The 23,413-nt window shown below is 39.8% G+C and overlaps 1 protein-coding gene across 1 annotated transcript in view; it reads right to left on the bottom strand.

Annotated features, from left to right (window-relative positions):
• Positions 1–16,480, bottom strand: part of Dscam3 (Down syndrome cell adhesion molecule 3) — a 296,098-nt gene extending 279,618 nt beyond the window's left edge. Inside the window, exon 1 of the mRNA XM_067763262.1 lies at positions 16,395–16,480. The gene's annotated coding sequence lies outside the window, so the exon portion shown is untranslated. The remainder of the gene's footprint in view (positions 1–16,394) is intronic.
• Positions 16,481–23,413: the final 6,933 nt, after the last annotated feature.

Genomic DNA, 23,413 nt, shown 5'->3' with positions numbered 1-23,413 from the left:
AGGGTCCCCAAATGATCCCGCATTAGTCGCGGGTTCCGAAATGACCCTGACGGGATCCCCGAAGGATCCCGGAAACTATCCAGAAATGATGCCGGAATGGACCCCAAATGGTCCCGAAATGACACCGACGGGATCCCGGACGGATACCGAAAACCATCCAGAAATGATGCCGGCAGGTACCCCAAATTATCCCGAAATAGTCCCGAAATGACCCTGACGGGATCGCGGACGGAATCCGAAAACCATCCAGAAATGATGCCGATAAGGTCCCCAAATGATCCTGTATTAGTCGAGAAAAAATTCCGAAATGATTCCGACGGGATCCCGGACGGATCCCGAAAACCATCTAGAATTGATACCGGAAGGTACCCCAAATGATGCCGAAATAGTCCCGAAATGACATCGACGGGATCCCGGACGGATCCCGAAAACCATCCAGAAATGATGCCGGAGGAGACCCCAAATGATCCCGCTAAAGACCCAAAATGACCCCGACAGGGTCCCGGACGGATCCCGTAAACCATCCAGAAATGATGCCGGAAGAGACCCCAAATGATCCCGCAAAAGTCCCAAAATGACCCCGACAGGATCCCGGACGGATCCCGTAAACCATCCAGAAATGATGTCGGAAGAGACCCCAAATGATCCCGCAAAAGTCCCTAAATGACCCCGACAGGATCCCGGACGGATCCCGAAAACCATCCAGAAATGATGCCGGGAGAGACCCCAAATGATCCCGCAAAAGTCCCAAAATGACCCCGACAGGATCCCGGACGGATCCCGTAAACCATCCAGAAATGATGCCTGAGGAGACCTCAAATGATCCCGCTAAAGTCCCAAAATGACCCCGACAGGGTCCCGGACGGATCCCGTAAACCATCCAGAAATGATGCCGGAAGAGACCCCAAATGATCCCGCAAAAGTCCCAAAATGACCCCGAGAGGATCCCGGACGGATCCCGTAAACCATCCAGAAATGATGCCGGAAGAGACCCCAAATGATCCCGCAAAAGTCCCAAAATGACCGAAAACCATCCAGAAATGATGCTGGAAGAGACCCCAAATGATCCCGCAAAAGTCCCAAAATGACCCCGACAGGATCCCGGACGGATCCCGTAAACCATCCAGAAATGATGCCGGAAGGGACCCCAAATGATCCCGCCAAAGTCCCAAAATGACGCCGACGGGATCCCGGACGGATCCCGTAAACCATCCAGAAATGATGCCGGAGGAGACCCCAAATGATCCCGCAAAAGTCTCAAAATGACCCCGAGAGGATCCCGGACGGATCCCGAAAACAATCCAGAAATGATGCTGGAAGAGACACCAAATGATCCCGCAAAAGTCCCAAAATGACCCCGACAGGATCCCGGACGGATCCCGTAAACCATCCAGAAATGATGCCGGAAGAGACCCCAAATGATCCCGCAAAAGTCCCAAAATGACCGCGACAGGATCCCGGACGGATCCCGTAAAGCATCCAGAAATGATGCCGGAAGAGACCCCAAATGATCCCGCAAAATCCCCAAAATGACCCCGACAGGATCCCGGACGGATCCCGTAAACCATCCAGAAATGATGCCGGAGGAAACCCCAAATGATCACGCTAAAGTCCCAAAATGACCCCGACAGGGTCCCGGACGGATCCCGTAAACCATCCAGAAATGATGCCGGAAGAGACCCCAAATGATCCCGCAAAAGTCCCAAAATGACCCCGACAGGATCCCGGACGGATCCCGTAAACCATCCAGAAATGATGTCGGAAGAGACCCCAAATGATCCCGCAAAAGTCCCTAAATGGCCCCGACAGGATCCCGGACGGATCCCGAAAACCATACAGAAATGATGCCGGGAGAGACCCCAAATGATCCCGCAAAAGTCCCAAAATGACCCCGACAGGATCCCGGACGGATCCCGTAAAGTGATGCCGGAACGGTCCTCAAATGCTCACCTAATAGTCCCAAAATGACCCTGAGGGCATCCCGGACAAATCCCGAAATCCATCCAGAAATGATCTTGGGAAGGTCCCAAAATGATCCCGAAATAGTCTCGGAAAAGTCCAGAAATTACCCTGACGGGTTCCCGGACGAATCCTGAAAGCCATCCTTAAATGATCCCGAAGAAGCCCCGAAATGACCCTGACGGGATCCCGAAAGGATTCCAAGAACTATCCAGAAATGATGCCGGAAAGGTCCTCAAATGATCCCCTAATAGTTCCGAAATGACCGTGACGGGATCCCGAACGGATCCCGACAACTATCCAGAAATTATGCCGAAAGGGTCCGCAAATGATCCCGTATTAGTCGAGAAAAAGTCCCGAAATGACCCCGACGGGATCCCGGACGAATCCCAAAAACCATCCAGAAATGATGCCGGTAGGTATCCCAAATGATCCCGAAATAATCCCGAAATGACCTCGTCGGCATCCCGGACGGATACCGAAAATTATCCAGAAATGATGCCGGAAAGGTCCACAAATGATCTCCTAATAGTCCCGAAATTACCCTGATGGGATCCCGGATGGATCCCGAAAACCATCCAGAAATGATGCCGGAAGAGCCCCCAAATGATCCCGAAAAAGTCCCCAAATGACCCCGACGATATCCCGGACGGACCCCGAAAACCATCCAGAAATGATGCCGGAAGAGCCCCCAAATGATCCCGAAAAAGTCCCCAAATGACCCCAACGAGATCCCGCACGGATCCCGAAAACCATCCAGAAATGATGCCGGAAGAGCCCCAAATGATCCCGAAAAAGTCCCCAAATGACCCCGACATACTCCAGAAAAGGTTCCGAAATGGCTCCGAGGGAATCAACGACGGATCGCGAAAACCATACAGAAATGATTCCGGAAGGATCCCAAAATGATCCCGAAATAGTCCGGAAATGACCCAGATGGGATCCCGCACAGATCCAGAAATGATCCCGGAAGGGTCCAAAAACTATCCCGGAAAAGTAACAAAAAATCCCGAAATGGCTCCAACGGCAAACCATCAAGAAATTATGCCGGAAGGGTCCCCAAATGATCCCGAAATAAAACAGAAAAAGTCACGAAACGACCCCTAGAGGATCCCCAAATGATCCCGTATTAGCCCCAAAAAAGTCCCAAAATGACCCTGACGGGATCCCGAAAGGATTCCGAAAACAATACAGAAATGATGCCGGAAAGGTCCTCAAATGATCCCCTAATAGTCCCGAAATGACCGTGACGGGATCCCGACAACTATCCAGAAATGATGCCGAAAGGGTCCGCAAATGATCCCGTATTAGTCGAAAAAAAGTCCCGAAAGGACCACGACGGGATCCCGGACGAATCCCAAAAACCATCCAGAAATGATGCCGGTAGGTATCCCAAATGATCCCGAAATAGTCCCGAAATGACTTCGTCGGCATCCCGGACGGATCCCGAAAATTATCCAGAAATGATGCCGGAAAGGTTCCCAAATGATCCCCTAATAGTCCCGAAATTACCCTAATGGGATCCCGAAAACCATCCAGAAATGATGCCGAAAGGGTTCCCAAATGATCCCGTATTAGTCGCGAAAAAGTCCCGAAATGACCCCGACGGGATCCCGGACGGATCCCGAAAACTATCCAGAAATGATGCCGAAAGGGTTCCCAAATGATCCCGTATTAGTCGCGAAAAAGTCCCGAAATGACCCCGACGGGATCCCGGACGGATCCCGAAAACCATCCAGAAATGATGCCGGAAGAGCCCCCAAATGATCCCGAAAAAGTCCCCAAATGACCCCGACGAGATCCCGGACGGATCCCGAAAACCATCCAGAAATGATGCCGGAAGAGCCCCCAAATGATCCCGAAAAAGTCCCCAAATGACCCCGACGATATCCCGGACGGATCCCAAAAACCATCCAGAAATGATGCCGGAAGAGCCCTCAAATGATCCCGAAAAAGTCCCCATATGACCCCGACGAGATCCCGCACGGATCCCGAAAACCATCCAGAAATGATGGCGGAAGGGTCCCCAAATGATCGCGAAATAGTCCCGAAATGATTCCGGAATAGTCCCGAAAATGTTCCAAAATAACCCCGACGGGATCCCGGACGGATCCCGTAAACTATACAGAAATGATCCCGGAAGGGTCCCAAAATGATCCCGAAATAGTCCCGAAAAAGTCCCGAAAAAGTCCCGAAATTACCCCGGCGTAATCCCGGACCGATCCCGAAAACCATCCAGAAATGATCCCGGAAGGGTCTCGATATGACCCTTACTGGATTACAAATAAGGTGAAGCTAATTATAAAACCATGTTAATAAGGCAGCAGGCGCATTGGAGCGAATAAAAAGTTAGATAGAAACATACAGGTAAAGCTAATAAAAGCGTGCTAATAAAAACAATTGATGGAGTGCGGATGGCGGGAGTAGAGGAGAGGACCACTGATCGTTCCTCCAAAATTGTCTAGATCTCGTTCTGTATGTACCAGATACCAAAAACTATTGATTTAGGAGAAAATTTAGATTGAGTTATAACAATTTATGGATTTTACACTAGAGGGGGAGATAAAGGGGGGCGGGCGGAGGGTGTCACTGCTTACTTTGTAAGCCCTCGACTTATTTGACCCCTTGAGTCTGTGATATTGGTGAAGGCCAGTATACGTAAAGTTATAATGTGTAAAAATTATGAAAAATAATTTCTCGAAGGGTCGTGGGACCCCCACCCCTCTTTCCATGTTCGAAAAAAATTTCGCTAGTAGACTACTGTCTGTGTCCCAAATTTCATCAAAATCCGTGTAGCCATTCTGGCGTGATTCAGTCGCAAAGACGAAAAATATAATAATTAAATTATAACTGTTCCTAGGGGGCGGGGACCACGCCCCTTTTGAAAAATATATAGCTAGTAGATCCTTCTAGACTATTGGCTATATGTGTGCAAAATTTCATCCAAATCGGCCCAGCCGTTCTTGCGTTATTGAGTCACAAAGACAAACGTCTGGACAAACATCCAAACATCCAAACATCCAAACATCCAAACATCCAAACATCCAAACATCCAAACATCCAAACATCTAAACATCCAAACATCCAAACATCTTAACATCCAAACTTTCCCATTTATAATATATATTAGATTAGATTAGATTAGATGCTTTAAACTTTAAATACACGCAATGTAACACGCTTTTATTAGAACAATTAGGACTGTGATATAAACTGTAAGATTTAATAATTTAGGTGTAAAGTTTTAATGTTAAAAATATATAATTATGTACAATATAGATTTTTTTTGTCGCAGACGAAAAAGCCTAATTATCGTTTAAGCTTACAATGAACTTATAAAGTGTTATATTTCTTTAGAGTCAATTTATTGTTTACTTTTTAGTTAATTTTATTAACCAAAATAATAAAAGCTTATTTTTAAAAAAGTTTTTTTTTCTTTAATTTTATTTTATCAATTTATCTATGATTAATATTACAGGAATGCGATTCTGTGGTTTTTCCTAATGTTCACATGTTGTTGAAAATCTTGTGTACGCTTCCAGTAACAACGGCAATGAACGAGAGATCTTTTTCAACTCTTAGGCTGATTAAAAACTATTTGAGAAACACGATGAGTGAAAATCGATTGAATGGCTGTGCATCACTAAGCATCCACCGTGATGAAATTGTTACCGTTGATGAAGTTCTAGATGAAATGGCAAAGAAAAGCCGACGCATGCGCTTGAGTTTTGAATGTAACTTTTTTATATAATATTCTAAATACACGTACTTTAATGTTAAAGCTAAATACAACATTTTTTTAAATTTATTTAACTGAATAAAAAAAAATTGTTTTGAACCAACACCCCCCCCCGCCCCCCCCCCCCCCAAGGCAATTTTCTGACTACGCCCCTGGTGTAAGCATAAGCTTAGTTTTTGGAAGTCGTATACTGTATGGGAATACAGAACGTAAGTGTACGTGTGGCCATTACACTGAGGCTACCTATTTAGAGTTATCGAAAATTTCTTTCAAAAAGTTTGCTATAGGAAAATTATCGATTTGATACCGCCGTGTTAAAAAAGTTTTCGATACGTCGTAAATTTATCATCGAACATTTATCGATTATTAATCAAAAATTAATCGATATGTTATTAGGACCATTTCTTGACTAATTCGCGACTGTAGTCGCGATTACTTCGAAACTATTTCGGTGTTGTTGCCAGGATCATTTCTGGACTTATTTGGGACAGCTTCAGGATAAATTCGGGACTAGCTCAGAGCAATTTCGAAGTAGTTTTGGGATAATTTCGGAACTATACCAGCTTGTTCTGGAATGATTTTTCGAGATAATGTTGTGGTTACCATTTGGAAATAATTTAGGGATCAATTTGATGTGATGATCTCACAGCTCTTTCGGGATTAGTTTGAGGATGGGTTTCAGCATCAGTTTGGGACTTTTGGGTAATAATTGCAGTGCTGTTTTCGGGATAATTTCGGGACTATCTTCGATGAATTTACTATTATTTCCGTTATAATTTCAGAACTATTTCGAGGTTGTTTTCAAGCCTATCCCCCCGCTTTCTGAGATAATTTCGAAACAAGTTTCTGCTCCTGCCCTGATAATTTCGATTTAACTTGGGCATTGTGTTCGGAACATATTTCAGAAACAGTCCTCATTTGATCACGATAAGTTTTATATTAAGATTTAGATGGTTTTCGGGATCAATTTGTGACTTTGGGTACTCATTTCAGAACTATTTTTAGAATAATTTCGGGACTATCTTCAAGCAATTGGCCATTATTTTCGGAATCAATTAGGGACTATTTCCGCATAGTTTTCAGCATAATCTTGTGGCTTTTTTTAGGATTTGTCTCTCTCAGCTATATTATTTCAGGATCATTTTCGGAGCTATTTCAAGTAACATCATCCACATCATCTTAGCATTATTTAATACATAAAACTTATTTCTACTTGGTATACACATACATATGTATATATGTATACCCGCATATAGTTGCTCCGCTATTGCATCGCATCTTTTACCAACGTCATCCAGCTATCGTGCCGCAAAATTTTGCACGCAGTGTTTTTCCCGCATTAACACCAGCCACTTGTTGCGTTATTATTGTTGCTGTTGTTTATGTTATTTTTTGGGTAAGTAAATGTAGATATACATGGATAAATATACAAGTGCCTTCTCATACATACTTCATAAATTAAAGAGTATCTAGAGACGGTTCGTTGCAAGTTGGTTTTCCTTATTATCGTCTCACATTTATGAGGCATTGTCTGAGGAATTATATTTCATACAAGTACGCGAAAGATCTTTAAAAGTACACACGGATCATGTAATAAACAATTGTTTCAGACGCAATTTTCTCAAAATATACATTTGGCTTAAAATATGTTTATGCCCTATGCTTGCCAAATTAAGGCTGCATCTATTAGCGACATAGGAACCATATCTCGAAGCAGCAAGTAGAAGAGGTCCTAGAAAGCTTCTTGTATTTGCTAAGAGGACTAGTTATTTCAAAACAAAGATACGGGCATTGATGGGAATTTTCAATTTGGTCGTAAAACATGTACATGGCTAATATTCTGAAGACATTCAGACAACTTAATCTAACCCTAAGCTGTAGCGTAGTTCGATGTTATCTTTTACAACCATCTTTTCTGCATATGATATGCTATTCACATAAACTTGTTTCATTATGGCATTCAAAAGCCTCCACTGCATCCTGCCATTAAGCAACACCAAACCATTTTTCCCAACCATTACATTTCATCGGGAATGAAAATTTCAATTTTCACTTTTCGCTTTTGCATATTTTAAGATCTAGTCACGTTTCCGCTGCTTAGTAATGCGGAATAGTCATCACTTCAAATGCGTGTCGAGTATGCAAGACATGCACAAGTGAATTATTTATTTTGAGTTCATATTTCAATTACTTAATTAAAATATTATGTTCCTTTACAAACGGGCAATACAAACATATAACCAATTACACTTACATAAATAGATTTATATAGGTAGAGACAGCGCCAGTAATGCACCCGCATGGAATATTTTAGTTCTAGTTGAGAGCAATGCATATTTGAGGCGAATTTAAAAGAAGTTTTTTTTTTCTAAAACTACCCTATTAATCTTTATCTTTACTTTATAGAAAATTAAAAACCTTAATTTCCTTAAGGCAAAACCGCCGATCCTCTAGGCCGATTGCAGCAATTCAAATCTTAAATGGGCATCTGCCCAAGATATATGTAGGATACTTTTTAATAGTAATTTCCAAAAAAACATGTTTAATTTTATTGATTAATTTTTAACCTTGTTGCCTTTTAGGTATGCCTGTCGTAAGAGGCGACTAAAATACCAAATTAATTCAAGGTGTAGCGCAACCCTCTCAAGAGGTTGCCAGCGCAATATATAGCTTCTCCAACAATAGCTAACCTCACCTACCCGTGGCGAATCCTGTTTCGTTTACAGCCGAGGCTCTGGTGACCCCGAACTCCTGATGGATCTAGGGTGGGAGGGCGGTATGGCCTAGAAGGTTTCATCCAAATCATTCCCGAGATGGTCGAGCTAGTACCTTTATTGTGCTTGGTACCGGAACCTACCGGATCTGCATCCGTCAAAGGGCCATTAGCATCGATAACACTCCCCGAGAGTGTCGTTATCACTACGACAACAACATAAAGCATTCTGTAAGATGCGTTCTGCCTTTTGCGAACACTTGGATCATAGATTGGCTTATTTGAAAAAAATCGTATTTAGGGTTAGTGAGGAAAAGGAGCAGAAGATTGGGTTAATTGAGCAGGATGAGAAAGAGAGTTGAAAGGATATGGGATGGAAAGGTAAAAAGAAACGCAGAGACAGGAGCATATTGAGGAAGGAAAGAAATGTCAAAAAAGATTTGAAAAAGAAGAAAGAGGTATAAGAGGTATATAAAAGAAAGAAGGGAATGAGAGAAAATGTTATGGGAAATGTAGAGGCATAGCGGAAGGGGAGAGTTGTAGTGAGGAATGGTAGTATTCGCCATTAGTTATAACTAAACAATTAGTTTTTCCAAAAAATACCAATTTCTGCTGCAGTAGAGCGCCGGATAATGGCTATTGTATTATAATAATAATGTAGCCCAATAAAGGAAGGTAGCGATGCCCAGTAGTGATTGTCCTCGCCAAGTTTGCCGTAGTGATCATCCAGAAGAAATTGAAGCTGGTTTTTTGGTGGAACTCGATCACGTCGTTATTAATGGCATGCACAGCACAAGTGTTTTGGATTAAAGCGCTCTACAAGTTTTAAGTATCGCCTCGACCCATTACTTAATAACGTTCAAGATATGCATATGCCTCTGAGCAGAGGCTCTCACTGAGATCGTTATTCGACCGGACGTTGTAAGTGAGTCGTAGACGCACATTTCCCATTTCTCGCAACCGCCGTATCCAAAGTATTCCAGCGAGCAAACAAAGGTACCTTAATAGGAATGATACTGGCGACCTTGTGCATGAGTTATAGAAAGAACACTTCTTCTCATTGCTAAACAAAGAGGGAGATCACTGTTGATGAATATAAATTCTAGACTGTTAAGGACTTCGTCTATCTGGGAACAGGCATTAAAAGCGAAAACAAGCTTACTTTAAAAATTAAGCAGAGAATAACGCTACTTAGGACTGAGTAGGCAATTAGAAGTAAAGTCCTATCTCGACGAACCAAAATTGCAACCTGCAAGTCGCTCATCACACATTTTCTAAAGAATTTCTCAGAACCATGGGTAGTGTCGAGAAAACCTGAGATGGAGTGACTTTGTTAATCTTAATTTGTTGTAAAACCTGCACGTGATCTTCATCCACGCAAGCTTCGAGGGATGCGCTCTTTTTAGCTAGTTCATCCGCTTTTTCATTCCCATCTATTTGCATATACTCTGGGTTTCATAAAGATGTATTCTTCTCCCTATGTCGATCATTTCCAGGGATTTCTTACACTCTAACACACTTTTAGGGGGAGAGATAAACTTCCGAAAGATTGTTGGTGTTGTCCTTGATGCCGACGACGTGAATCTAATAGGTATAGTGATGAGCTATGCAAATATGAATATAATGCAATGAATAAAATCGCTAACGCTTCCTGGCTAGGCTACGTTATTCAAATAGAATAAGATGATCCAGGTGTAAAGTATTTCAATGGACACCCGCGATCGGAAGCAGAGAAACGAGGAGACATCCACTATGTTAAGAGATGTAGGTGGAAGGAGACTTGACCTCCTTTAGTGCTCCCAATTGGCGTCGGTTATCGCCAAAAAGGAATATCGGGCGAGACTTTTTACGAAACGACAAAGAACGATTAGGCGATTAGACACAAATTAGTGGTTATGTTGATGACAAGTCCGATACCCCAATCTATGACAAATACACTTTCGGTCTGGCGAAGCGGGAACAGCAACTGCCCGTGGGACGAAGAGTAAGAAAAAAGTAAAGCAACGACCGTATAGCTCCAGATTGAAATTTAAGCGTATTCTACTCAATCCACAGGGAAGCGGACCCGCAAAACACCCTTTTTACCGTGAAATCAGTCTCATATGCAATTGTTATTAAGCGAACTGTACGGAAGAATCTAGTACAAATCGGATCATCATGATATGCCACATCTTGGAAAAGACCCAAAATAACAGAGTCAACTAAATTGAGGAAGATTTTTAATTTATTTGTTTCAAATCATCCATACGCCGCATTTCCTATTGGGTACGTGCATTTATTCAAATTCTTGATTTTAAAAAGCGTATAAAAGCATCAAGAGCCACACAAATTCAATTTCAAAAGTTATTTTTTATCTTATTTACTTATCATCTCAGTCTATTTTACGAGTATTTGAGACCGAAAACTTTTTGCTGACTTTGAAACTGAACCAACGCCATCAGCAATAGACGCAACGGGACATGGTGAATGATACTTATGACCGAAGTTAAGTATTTTTGACGCAAGTAAAGTGTGGTTTGGGCGGAGAAGAGAGCTGGCCAAATTTGCACGCTGCAAATCGAACACCCGTCCCCCTCCCCGACGTCTGACTGACCTACGCTAAACAAAAATTTCCAGATTTGGTTACCACCATCATCATTATGAATACTTTTGGCGCGTGAAACAATGTGATGGAGTGAGGAGTGGTTAGCAGGTGGCAGATAAAACTTTTATATACTTCATAAAGTAAATTTGAATAGAAAATAAGCAAATTCACAAACAAACCGAAATGTAACTATTCTTGAAAAGACTGATGGACTTACGGACAAGCAAGCTAGCGAACTGTTAACAAGTGCGGAATGAAGAAAGTGACGAAGCCATTGATAAGGTCGACAGTTGAAAGGCAATGAATGACGATTGCAATGAGTAGTGGTGAATACGAAGGGGAGCTTGAAGTCACTTTGGAGAAGGATGTGGAAAGTGGTTATCCGTGACATAACTTTTTTCCACATTTTACCAACTTCGACTACTTTGCAGGCAGTCAGCTAACGTCAAGTATTGTGCGTGCAATGAGCGATTGATTGAATGAGTGCCTAAAGTCCAGTTTATTTCTTTACATAACCATCTACTAAATTTTTTTAAAAGGACGGTATGGATTTCTAACTTTTATTTTTAACAAAGTATCCCCCAAACAGGCGATACGTAAATGGAAAAGGGAAAGTGAAATAAAAATAGAGAGTGTGAAAAGAAACAGATGAGAGCTAAATGAAGAGACAAAATCATAAAGGAAAGAAGGAAAGAGCGATAAGAAATGAGATGCTGGTAGAATATGGTGAACGTATACGTGAAAAATAGTTCATAGAATGAGACGGTATAGTCAACTTAGTTCAACAAGAAAAAGGAAGAGGCATACGGCGATTACATAGCTCTAACTTCAGAAATACGTATTAAGCTCTAGTCGAGGTACTGCAGAACACATTAAGCTTCGTTCACGAAATGTCACATGAAAGTTTGAAATCATTACCACAAAGGATATAACTGCTCTCTACACTTCTAAAGCAGCTATGGATAAAATGGAGGCTTTAAGGCCAAACTTTATACACTGGCTATACCACGTGTCTTGCGTTATTATACGGTATCACATTTTTATGGCCGGCACTAGCGTGAAATACTCACAAAGGATCTGGAAGTTAACAAAGGATCTGGAAGCTATTTTCAACTTTATTCTAAACAAGTAAGGAAGGCTAAGTTCGGGTGTAACCGAACATTACATACTCAGTTGAGAGCTGTGGAGACAAAGTAAGGAAAATCACCATGTTGTAAAAATAACTTAGGGTAACCCTGGAATGTGTTTGTATGACATGTGTATCAAATGGAAGCTATTAAAGATTATTTTAAGAGGGAGTGGGCCATAGTTCTATAGATGGACGCCATTTAGGGATATCGCCATAAAGGTGGACCAGGGCTGACTCTAGATTTTGTTTGTACAATATGGGTATCAAATGAAAGGTGTTAATGAGTATTTTAAAAGGGCATGGGCCATAGTTCTATGGGTGGACGCCTTTTCGAGATATCGCCAAAAACGTGGACCAGGGGTGACTCTAGAATGTGTTTGTACGATATGGGAATAAAATTAAAATTTGATATAAAATTTTTTTTTTTTAAAGTGGGCGTGGTCGTTCTCCGATTTTGCTAATTTCTATTAAGCATACATATAGTAATAGTAGTAACGTTCCTGCCAAAATTCATCATGATATCTTCAACGACTGCCAAATTACAGCCTGCAAAACTTCTAAATTACCTTCTTTTAAAAGTGGCCGGTGCCACGCCCATTGTCCAAAATTTTATTAGTTTCTATTCTACGTCATAAGTTCAACTCACCTACCAAGTTTCATCGCTTATCCGTATTTGGTAATGAATTATCGCACTTTTTCGATTTTTCGAAATTTTCGATATCGAAAAAGTGGGCGTGGTTATAGTCCGATATCGTTCATTTTAAATAGCGATCTGAGATGTGTACTCAGGAACCTACATACCAAATTTCATCAAGATACCTCAAAATTGACTCAAGTTTTCGTGTTAACGGACAGACGGACGGACGGACGGACATGGCTTAATCGAATTTTTTTTCGATACTGATGATTTTGATATATGGAAGTCTATATCTATCTCGATTCCTTTATACCTGTACAACCAACCGTTATCCAATCAAAGTTAATATACTCTGCGAGCTCTGCTCAACTGAGTGTAAAAACTGTATGATATACAACAAGCCGGCTTCACGACTGGCTCAAAGCTTAATGCCAAGTAGGGCAGTGGAACAGACAATTCTGCGAAGACGCTCTCTAAGTGAACTGGTTCTACGGTGCGTCACATCGGTGATATTTGTCCGAGGTTTATGTGGTGTACTTGAGGCACTGCTATTCCTTCATGCTAAGGTACAGTTATTGAAATATTGACGGAATAATTTCTGACGGACTAATTTCGTGAATTTAAAGAAGTAAGGATCTAAGCTCAATGCAATTCACCAGCCGACCTACTTTCACCTATCCTAATCTAGTCAAATCTAACCTAGGTAGGGCCTCAATAATCACTTGCTAGGGTGATGAAACTTTTACGGCGAAAGCATAAAGACTACGTCAAGTATATCTTCAGCTAGAAAGGTGCCGCTTTGACACGCTTAAGCAGTGAATAGGACGGACATATCGGAGTGAACGCCTGCGAAATACATATATAAAGCTCATGTTGTCACTACCAAAGCTTTTATCACTTCAATCGCGAAGATAAGATGAATAAAAAAATACTGAACGTGACAAAAAGCTAAGAAGACGACGTGTCATGCCATTCACATAGCAGCGAGAAAATGCAAACAAACAAACAAACCAAAAAAGACTGCTTCAGCAAAAGGAAGCCAATTTTATTATACTCGTCGCTCTTAAAAATGTGTGACCACACTGGTGCCGGATTTAGTATGCGGGGTTAATATAAACGACTACTAAGCTAAGCTCTTTAGCATAATTTGATGGAAAAGTGAAAAGAAAAGCAAAATTTCTGTTTAAAAAAAAGCGCGCGAAAAAGGGCGTGAGCGTAGAAGCGTTGAAAATTGAAATGAAATTGACTTTGCCGTTGAAGCGATAAAAGTAAATTAGCATAAATTTAATTCTTTTTATTCGCTTTTTAGTACATTCTATCTACATACATACATACAAACATACACACTTTATTTTCAGCATTCTGCGTTGCTCACAAACCATTTGCTTCATTTAGTAAAAATAGGTTACACAAGCCGAAAGCAAAAGTTCGTTGATCTGTAAATCCCAAGACGTTGAATGGCGTAAGAAAAGTTTTATGTAAATTAGCGTAATCTTAACGTTTCTTCTTTTATTTATGTCCATCTAAAAGGTGGGATTGTGCAGGAAGATTGTCTATTAGGTTACGGAGCTTAAGAAAAATCAATTACATTTGCTTACGGAAATTATTCAACTGCAGTTGGTGGTTTGTACCGAAGGTGCGGCAGTTGTTGAGTTACTTAGCGAATCTAGGTTAATTACATTGAATTAAATTAGTGATCAAGTTAGTTTTAAAGAAATGTGCTTTTCATATTTTCATTTGTTTTAAATTTGACAAATAAAAACTAATAATAAACACGAATTTTTTTTTTTCCTTCTCGACATGCAAAATATGGGAGAATTCATTAAAGAATAGCGATTAACTTAAGAATCTTTGCTCACATATTGATCCTAGCACGAAGATCTAATTTCACATTTAGCAGAACTAGTACTAGTTAAGAATTACATGCTTTGTAAAAATTGAGAAAATCACTGACGAGCACGAGCTCAGACTTTGTGATATGGGCTATGAGCTTTCTCACTTCGGGCACTCTAGCCTTCTAACCAGGTTCGACTTTATCTCTGACAGGACGGACTATTATGTGCCGATAACTGCTATGTACTGTGGAACCTTCACCCCAGTTATTGCCCCGAAAGAGGAAGGGGGAGGGGACTCATCTGGGGGACCAGTAAACTTGTTCGGGGATGGGTCGAAGTTGAACGGAAAGATTTGTGGGTTGGTCGTTTGCCCAGAGCTAAATTTAAGCCGCAACTTTTAGCTGGCTGATCACTGAAGCGTCGTCCAACCGGAAGTTGCAGCGATTAAGGATGCGATGGACAAAATGCTTTCCAGTGCTATTACGTTTAGGGAATTTAACATCTACTCGGAGTTCAACTATAGCGCGATCGAGGGTGCTCGGGAAGTGCCTGACCTCGCTTGCGATTTCATCGAACTATTTTATGATTAAGATTATCTTACTCCCGGGCCATAATGACATCCCGGGCAACGGTGAAGCGGATCTTTTAGCCCGCGTCGGTATAATTGAACCGGATGAAGACGGCCGTAGGGATTTCGGGACTCTTCATAAATTGGCCTCTATTCAGCTCAGCAAGCATTGGCCAGACATCACCTCTTGCAGGGTACCACGATACCTCTGTTCGCAAATGGATGGCAGGAGGTCTACCGAAATGATTGAGTTCACAAAGGCCTATCTATCAATCGACATTTGAATTTTGTTAGGGCACTGGCCAATGAGAGTCCATGAGATACATCTCAATATACGGGAAACCCCACTTGCTGCAGCTGTATGGAGGATGCTAAGGTAGAATCATCGGGTCACCTTATGCTTGATTGCTCAGCTTTTCCAGAACTAGGCGAATGTGGCGACTCACCCCAAATTAAAAATTCACTAAATCAATATATTTTCGGGATCAACGAAATTTCGACCAACATTGAGTCATATTTAATTTATTAATTTTGTTGTCGGAATGGATCGGATTTCCATCAGCTGACATATAGCTATCACGCAAAAATTTGAGGCGGTGTACTTAGGCGCTTGGAAAGGTCATATTTCCAAGCCACCCGTCCCAATTATTGCTTTTTATTTTTCATTATTTAAAAAAATAAGTGTACGCTTTTTAATTAGGAAAAGTGGGTGGGAGGTATCAAAATAATCATTTCAAACTTAAATACTCATGCTGCGCTATTCTAAATTTCGTCTATCATATATTATCAACAATGCAACTCTTAATTTATTGGGAGTAAGTAGTGTGCGGCCGCCGTGGTGTGATGGTGGCGTGCTCCGCCATCCACATAGAAGATCCTGGGTTATCCCGGGCAAAGCAATATCATAATTTTAAAAAAAGTTTTTCAATTAGGAGACAATTTTGTGGCAAGCACTCCCAGTGTATTTCTGCCATGAAAAATTCTAAGTGAAAACTCGCCTTGCCTTGTAGATGCCGTTCGGAGTTGGCATAAAACAAGTTGGTCACGTCCCACCAATTTGTAGGAAAAGTCAAGAGAAGCACGGCGCAAATTGGAAGAGAAGCTCGGCCTAAAATCTCTTCGGAGGTTATCGCGCCTTACATTTATTTATTTATTTTCTTTGTTTTTTAAGTAGTGTTTTAGGCACATTTTCATGTATAGAATGCCTTTTATTATACTTTTAACCCATACCAATATTTTAAAAGCAGCTTTCAATTTTCCAAATTTTTCCAATTTCATCAAATTTGACACCTCCCTGCACAATACTAACTCGATCGGCCACTCACTTACTAAATAACTTACTTAGTCACCCATTTGACGTTGCACTCAAGTTTCATTTGCTTAACAATGTGGCTTCCTTATTTTTATAATTTTTTTTTTCATTTCTTACGTTATTATCTTCGACTAACAAGTGAAACAAAGCAACCAACCACACAAAAATACACACGAATAACAATAACACCAATGAAGATAATATTATTGAGAGCAAAGACAAAAGTGCATAAAACAAATAACAAAACAATAACAATTTCACCTGATATTACAAGTATTATTGTGTTTCGCTACATCCTTAAATTTAGATTGAAATCCGTGTCGTCACCCTTACGGCTGCACCCTTCTTCTCTTACCATGCACAATACAAGAAAAGGAAGAGATTTTGTTTTGTTAAAGAAAATACAAATAAGACAAAAGACAAAGAAGAATGCATTTACAGACACAAAAACAAAGAACACTCAATTACGGTTGCCACTTTGGTCCGTTTGGACCAAAAATGGTCCCTTCCGACCCCATTTGGTCCGCTGGTCCTGTTTTTTTCAATTTTGGCCCTTTTTGGGCAGTAGCCACAATTTTTGATCATTTGTTTTTCACTGAGGTAAAAATTTGCAACACAGCCCACAACTTTTGCCACGCTTTTATCACCCCACAAATAATTTTCAATTTACAACAATGAAATTCTTACAACAATAATTGCTCAGTTAATAAAATATAACAGAATGTTCAGGCCTACTGAGAGATATTGGAGATTGTTGAGGAATATATTAACATGGCACACAAAAAGTAACACTTTAAACATTTTTACAAAGAAATTCTATGTAACATTTTGAAAGGGTTACTTCTCGATCGGCATGTCGATATTGAAATATTTCATAAACACAGCTCAAATAAGCTCAATGAGATCGAAAAAATTCCAGGACAATTATGGTTGATAAGTCGTAAGATATGTTTTAACTGGAAGTAGGTTAGGTTAGGTGCGTGAGTATTTTCACACTTCCACTCGGAGACATTTTTGTCCATTGTGAGGGCCCCCAGTAAGAACGGGGTGGCGGCAAATTCGTTTAACCTAGTGGTCCTAACGAATCACTTGCTATCTCTGATGAACCCAAGAAGAAGAGAGACGTCCACGTTCCCAACCTCTGTCAGGCTGTCGAAGAACATATGTATACTTTGAAATAAGTAAAGAATCGATAACGATTACGCATACGCATACGCAAACGCAAACCAAGGAATTATTTCCAAACAACCAACTGGAAGTAAAGCGATAACTTTATAATTTTACCTCGAATTGCGATCAAAAAATTTTATTTTTATGTTCAGCTTTTGAAAAAAAAACACAAACGGGATTTGATTTCGGAAGAAGTATTTTGTGTTTCAATAGCAAATCCGTAAGTTTCAATGCAAAACAAAATGTAACAAGTAAGGAAGGTTAAGTTCGGGTGTAACCGAACATTACATACTCAGTTGAGAGCTATGGTGACAACATAAGGGAAAATAACCATGTAGGAAAATGAACCGAAGGAAACCCTGGAATGTGTTTGTATGACATGTGTAACAAATGGAAGTGGGCCATAGTTCTATGGGTGGACGCCATTTAGGGATATAGCCATAAAGGTAGGATCAGGGTTGACTCTAGAATGCGTTTGTACGATATGGGTATCAAATGAAAGGTGTTAATGAATATTTTAAAAGGGAGTAATCCTTAGTTCCATAGGTGGACGCCTTTCCAGATATCGCCATAAAGGTGGACCAGGGGTGACTCTAGAATGCGTTTGTACGATATGTGTATCAAATTAAAGGTGTTAATGAGTATTTTAAAAGCGAGTAATCCTTAGTTCCATAGGTGGACGCCGTCTCGAGACATCGTCTTAAAGGTGGACCAGGGGTGACCCTAGAATTTGTTTGTACAATATGGGCATCAAACGAAAGGTGTTAATGAGTATTTTAAAAGGGAGTGGGCCTTAGTTCTATAGGTGGTCGCCGTTTCGAAATATCGCCATAAAGGTGGACCAGGGGTGACTCTAGAATGTGTTTGTACGATATGGGTATCAAATTAAAGGTGTTAATGAGTATTTTAAAAGGGAGTAATCCTTAGTTCCATAGGTGGACGCCGTTTCGAGATATCTCCATAAAGGTGGAGCAGGTGTGACCCTAGAATTTGTTTGTACAATATGGGTATAAAAAGAAAGGTGTTAATGAGTATTTTAAAAGGGAGTAATCCTTAGTTCCACAGGTGGACACCGTTTCGAGGTACCGCCATAAACGTGGACCAGGGGTGACTCTAGAATTCGTTTGTGCAATATGGGTATCAAACGAAAGGTGTTAATGAGTATTTTAAAAGGGAGGGGCCTTAGTTCTATAGGTGGACGCCTTTTCGAGGTATCGCAATAAAGGTGGACCAGGGGTGACTCTAGACTTTGTTTGTACGATATGGGTATCAAATGAAAGGTGTTAATGAGTATTTTAAAAGGGCGTGGGGCTTAGTCCTATAGGTGGACGCCTTTTCGAGATATCGCCATAAAGGTGGACCAGGGGTGACTCTAGAATGTGTTTGTACGATATGGGTATCAAATTAAAGGTACTAATGAGAGTTTTAAAAGTGAATGCGTTTTCCAAATATCGACCAAAATGTGGACCAGGGTGACCCAGAACATCATCTGTTGGATACCGCTAATTTATTTATATATGTAATACCTGTCAAGATTTTAAGGGTTTTATATTTCGCCCTGCAGAACATTTTCATTTTCTTCTACTTAATATGGTAGGTGTCACACCCATTTTGCAAAGTTTTTTCTAAAGTTATATTTCGCGTCAATAAACCAATCCAATTACCTCACCATGTTTCATCTCTTTTTTCGTATTTGGTATAGAATTATGGCATTTTTTTCATTTTTCGTAATTTTCGATATCGAAAAAGTGGGCGTGGTCAATGTCGGATTTCGGCCATTTTTTACACCAATACAAAGTTAGTTCAGATAAGTACGTCAACTGAGTTTAGTAAAGATATATCGATTTTTGCTCAAGTTATCGTGTTAACGGCCGAGCGGAAGAACAGACGAAAGACTGTGTATAAAAACTGGGCGTGGCATCAACCGATTTCACCCGTTTTCACAGAAAATAGTTAACATCGTAAAATCTATGCTCCTACCAAATTTCAAAAGGATTGGTTAATTTTTGTTCGACTTATGGCGTTAAAAATATCCTAGACAAATTAAATGAAAAAGGGCGGAGCCACGCCCATTTTGAAATTTCCTTTTATTTTTATATTTTGTTGCACCATATCATTACTGGAGTTGAATGTTGACATAATTTACTTATATACTGTAAAGATATTAAATTTTTTATTAAAATTTTACTTTAAAAAAAATTTTTTTTGTAAAGTGGGCGTGGTCCTTCTCCGATTTTGCTAATTTTTATTGGGCGTACATATAGTAATAGGAGTAACGTCCCTGCCAAATTTCATCATGATATCTTCAACGACTGACAAATTACAGCTTGCAAAAATTTTAAATTACCTTCTTTTAAAAGTGGGCGGTGCCACGCCCATTGTCAAAAATTTTACTAATTTTCTATTCTGCGTCATAAATTCAACTGATTTACCAAGTTTTGTCGCTTTATCTCTTTTTGGTAATGAATTACCGCACTTTTTCGGTTTTTCGAAATTTTCGATATCGAAAAAGTGGGCGTGGTTATAGTGCGATATCGTTCGTTTTAAATAGCGATCTGAGATGAGTGCTCAGGAACCTACATACCAAATTTCATCAAGATACCTCAAAATTTACTCAAGTTATCGTGTTAACGGACGGACGGACGGACGGACATGGCTCAATCACATTTTTTTCGATCCTGATTATTTTGATATATGGAAGTCTATATCTATCTCGATTCCTTTATATATGTACAACCAACCGTTATCCAATCAAACTTAATATACTCTGTGAGCTCTGCTCAACTGAGTATAAAAAGAAAAATTTTAAATTGGAAAAAGTTGTTCACAGTCCGTAGCTTATACTCGCTATTGCAACCTTTCCAATATCAAATGCACAAAATTCTCAACTGCCTTACGTAATATTTTTTGTGCAGTTTGAATCAAAGCAAAGTCTCCTATGCGCTATTTTTGTTTTCTGTTCTATATAGAAAACTATCGATACATCCTAAAATTTTATATTTTCTAACGAATACGACAATCTTGTGAATTGCTGATTGGTTGTACCACAATAAAATAAAACAAAAATTTGGTCCTTTTTTCGATGAATTTTGCTCCCAAATATAAACATGGTGTGGCAACCGTGCACTCAGTCCCATTGCCATTGCACTTACTTAGTATGACAAAAATACGATGAGCTTCTGTCTAACAGCGGATGAGCTCAGTGGTGAAGTTGGGTAGGAAATATCCTCAGTCACAAAGGATCGCCGCATTGATGGTGGTGCTTAACATGTTTTTCTTGCCAACTGAGAGCTTACTCCTGCCACTAGACTAGCAAAGACTTAAAAAAAACATAAAACTCCTTATGAAGTAAAATAAGAAGTGTCATAATTGAAAGAGACTTCAAGTTGCTTTTTGAATTGCTGCCGAACATAATACCCGTTAGAGGGTAAAGTACAGCTGGTATGTTTATGGTGCTGGTGAAATGCGGAGCGTGGGTGCATTTTAAGTGGACTTCTCATATTCCATCTTAGCCACTTACTTAGTTATTTCAGTATTCTTTTTTTAGTTCTTTGAGTTGTATGACTTTTTATTGCTTTAGTTGGTTAGTTGCTTTCTTGCTGACAAATCAAATCCATTTTTCGCTCTGAGCTCTTTTGAAAGATTTTGTTTCTAAGTTGTCTTAATTTTTGTACAACAAAGATCCTTATTGGTGAGGCAAACTTCTGAACCTGCATTGAACTAAGTTGGAACGGTTTTTGAAACGAGTAGTACGAAAAACGGCGGCACTTCCCACGGTAAGGGGTTCTAGAAAGAGCTGCCATTTCTGTGTAACTTCGTTTTATTTCGTACGCTGCGCTCACGAATTCTCGGAAAATGAACCTAAGGTAACCCTGTAATGTGTTTATTTGACATGTGTCTCAAATGGAAGGTATTAAAGAGTATTTTAAGAGGGAGTGGGCCATAGTTCTATAGGTGGGCGCCATTTAGGGATATCCCCATAAAGGTGGACCAAGGGTGACTCTAGAATGCGTTTGTACGATATGGGTATCAAATGAAAGGTGTAAATGATAATTTAAAAGGCAGTGGGCCTTAGTTCTATAGGTGGACGCCTTTTCGAGATATCGCCATAAAAGTGGGTGACTCTATAATGTGTTTGTACGATATGGGTATCAAATTAAAGGTATTAATGAGGGTTTTAAAAGTGGCCCTTAGTTGTATATGTGAAGGCGTTTTCGAGATATCGAACAAAATGTGGACCAGGGTGACCCAGAACAACATCTGTCGGGTACCGCTAATTTATTTATATATGTAATACCACGAAAAGTATTCCTGCCAAGATTCCAAGGGCTTTTGATTTCGCCCTGCAGAACTTTCTTCATTTTCTTCTACTTAATATGGTAGGTGGTAACACCCATTTTCAAAGTTTTTTCTACAGTTACATTTTGCGTCAATAAACCAATCCAATTACCATGTTTCATCCCTTGTTTCGTATTTGGTATAGAATTATGGCATTTTTTTCATTTTTCGTAATTTTCGCTATCGAAAATGTGGGCGTGGTCATAGTCGGATTTGGGCCATTTTTTATACCAAGACAAAGTGAGCTCAGATAAGTACGTGAACTAAGTTTAGTAAAGATATATTGATTTTTGCTCAAGTTATCGTGTTAACGGCCGAACAGAAGGACAGACGGTCTACTGTGTATAAAACTGGGCGTGGCTTCAACCGATATCGCCCATTTTCACAGAAAACAGTTAGCGTCATAGAATATAAGGCCGTACCAAATCTCACAAGGATTAGTAAATTTTTGTTCGACTTATGGCATTAAAAGTATTCTAGACAAATTAAATGAAAAATGGCGGAGCCACGCCCATTTTGAAATTTTCTTTTATTTTTGTATTTTGTTGCACCATATCACTACTGGAGTTGAATGTTGACATAATTTACTTATATACAGTAAAGATATTCAATTTTTTGTTAAAATTTGACTTTTAAAAAAATTTTTTTTAAGTGGGTGTGGTCGTTCTCCGATTTTGCTTATTTTTAATATGCACATATATAGTAATAGTGGTAATACTCCTGCCAAATTTCATCGTGATATCTTTAACGACTGCCAAATTACAGCTTGCAAAACTTTTGAATTACCTTCTTTAAAAAGTGGGCGGTGCCACGCCCATTGTCCAAAAGTTTACTAATTCTTATTCTCCGTCATAAGGCCAACCCACCATGTTTCATCGCTTTATCCGTATTTGGTTATGAATTATCGCATTTTTTCGGTGTTTCGAAATTTTCGATATCGAAAAATTGGGCGCGGTTATAGTCCGATATCGTTCATTTTAAATAGCGATCTGCGATGAGTGCCCAGGAACCTACGTACCAAATTTCATCAAGATACCTCAAAATTTACTCAAGTTATCGTGTTAACGGACAGACGGACGGACGGGCGGGCATGGCTCAATCAAATTTTTTTTCAACACTGATGATTTTGATATATGGAAGTCTATATCTATCTCGATTCCTTTATACCTGTACAACCAACCGTTATCCAATCAAAGTTAATATACTATGTGTGCAAAGCACGCTGAGTATACTTATTGAATTAAAATTTATTTTGAATTTGAAATTAAAATTGAGATTGATATAGAAATAGAAATAAAAATAAAAATAGAAATGGAAATAGAAATAGAAATATAAATAGAAATAGAAATAGAAATAGAAATATAAATAGGAATATAAATGAAAATAGAAATAGAAATAGAAATGGAAATAGAAATAGAAATATAAAATG

Source organism: Eurosta solidaginis, chromosome 1 (genome assembly GCF_040869045.1).
Source record: "Eurosta solidaginis isolate ZX-2024a chromosome 1, ASM4086904v1, whole genome shotgun sequence".
Taxonomy (NCBI): Eukaryota; Metazoa; Arthropoda; class Insecta; order Diptera; family Tephritidae; genus Eurosta; species Eurosta solidaginis.
This window is presented reverse-complemented; position numbering and strand designations above follow the sequence as displayed.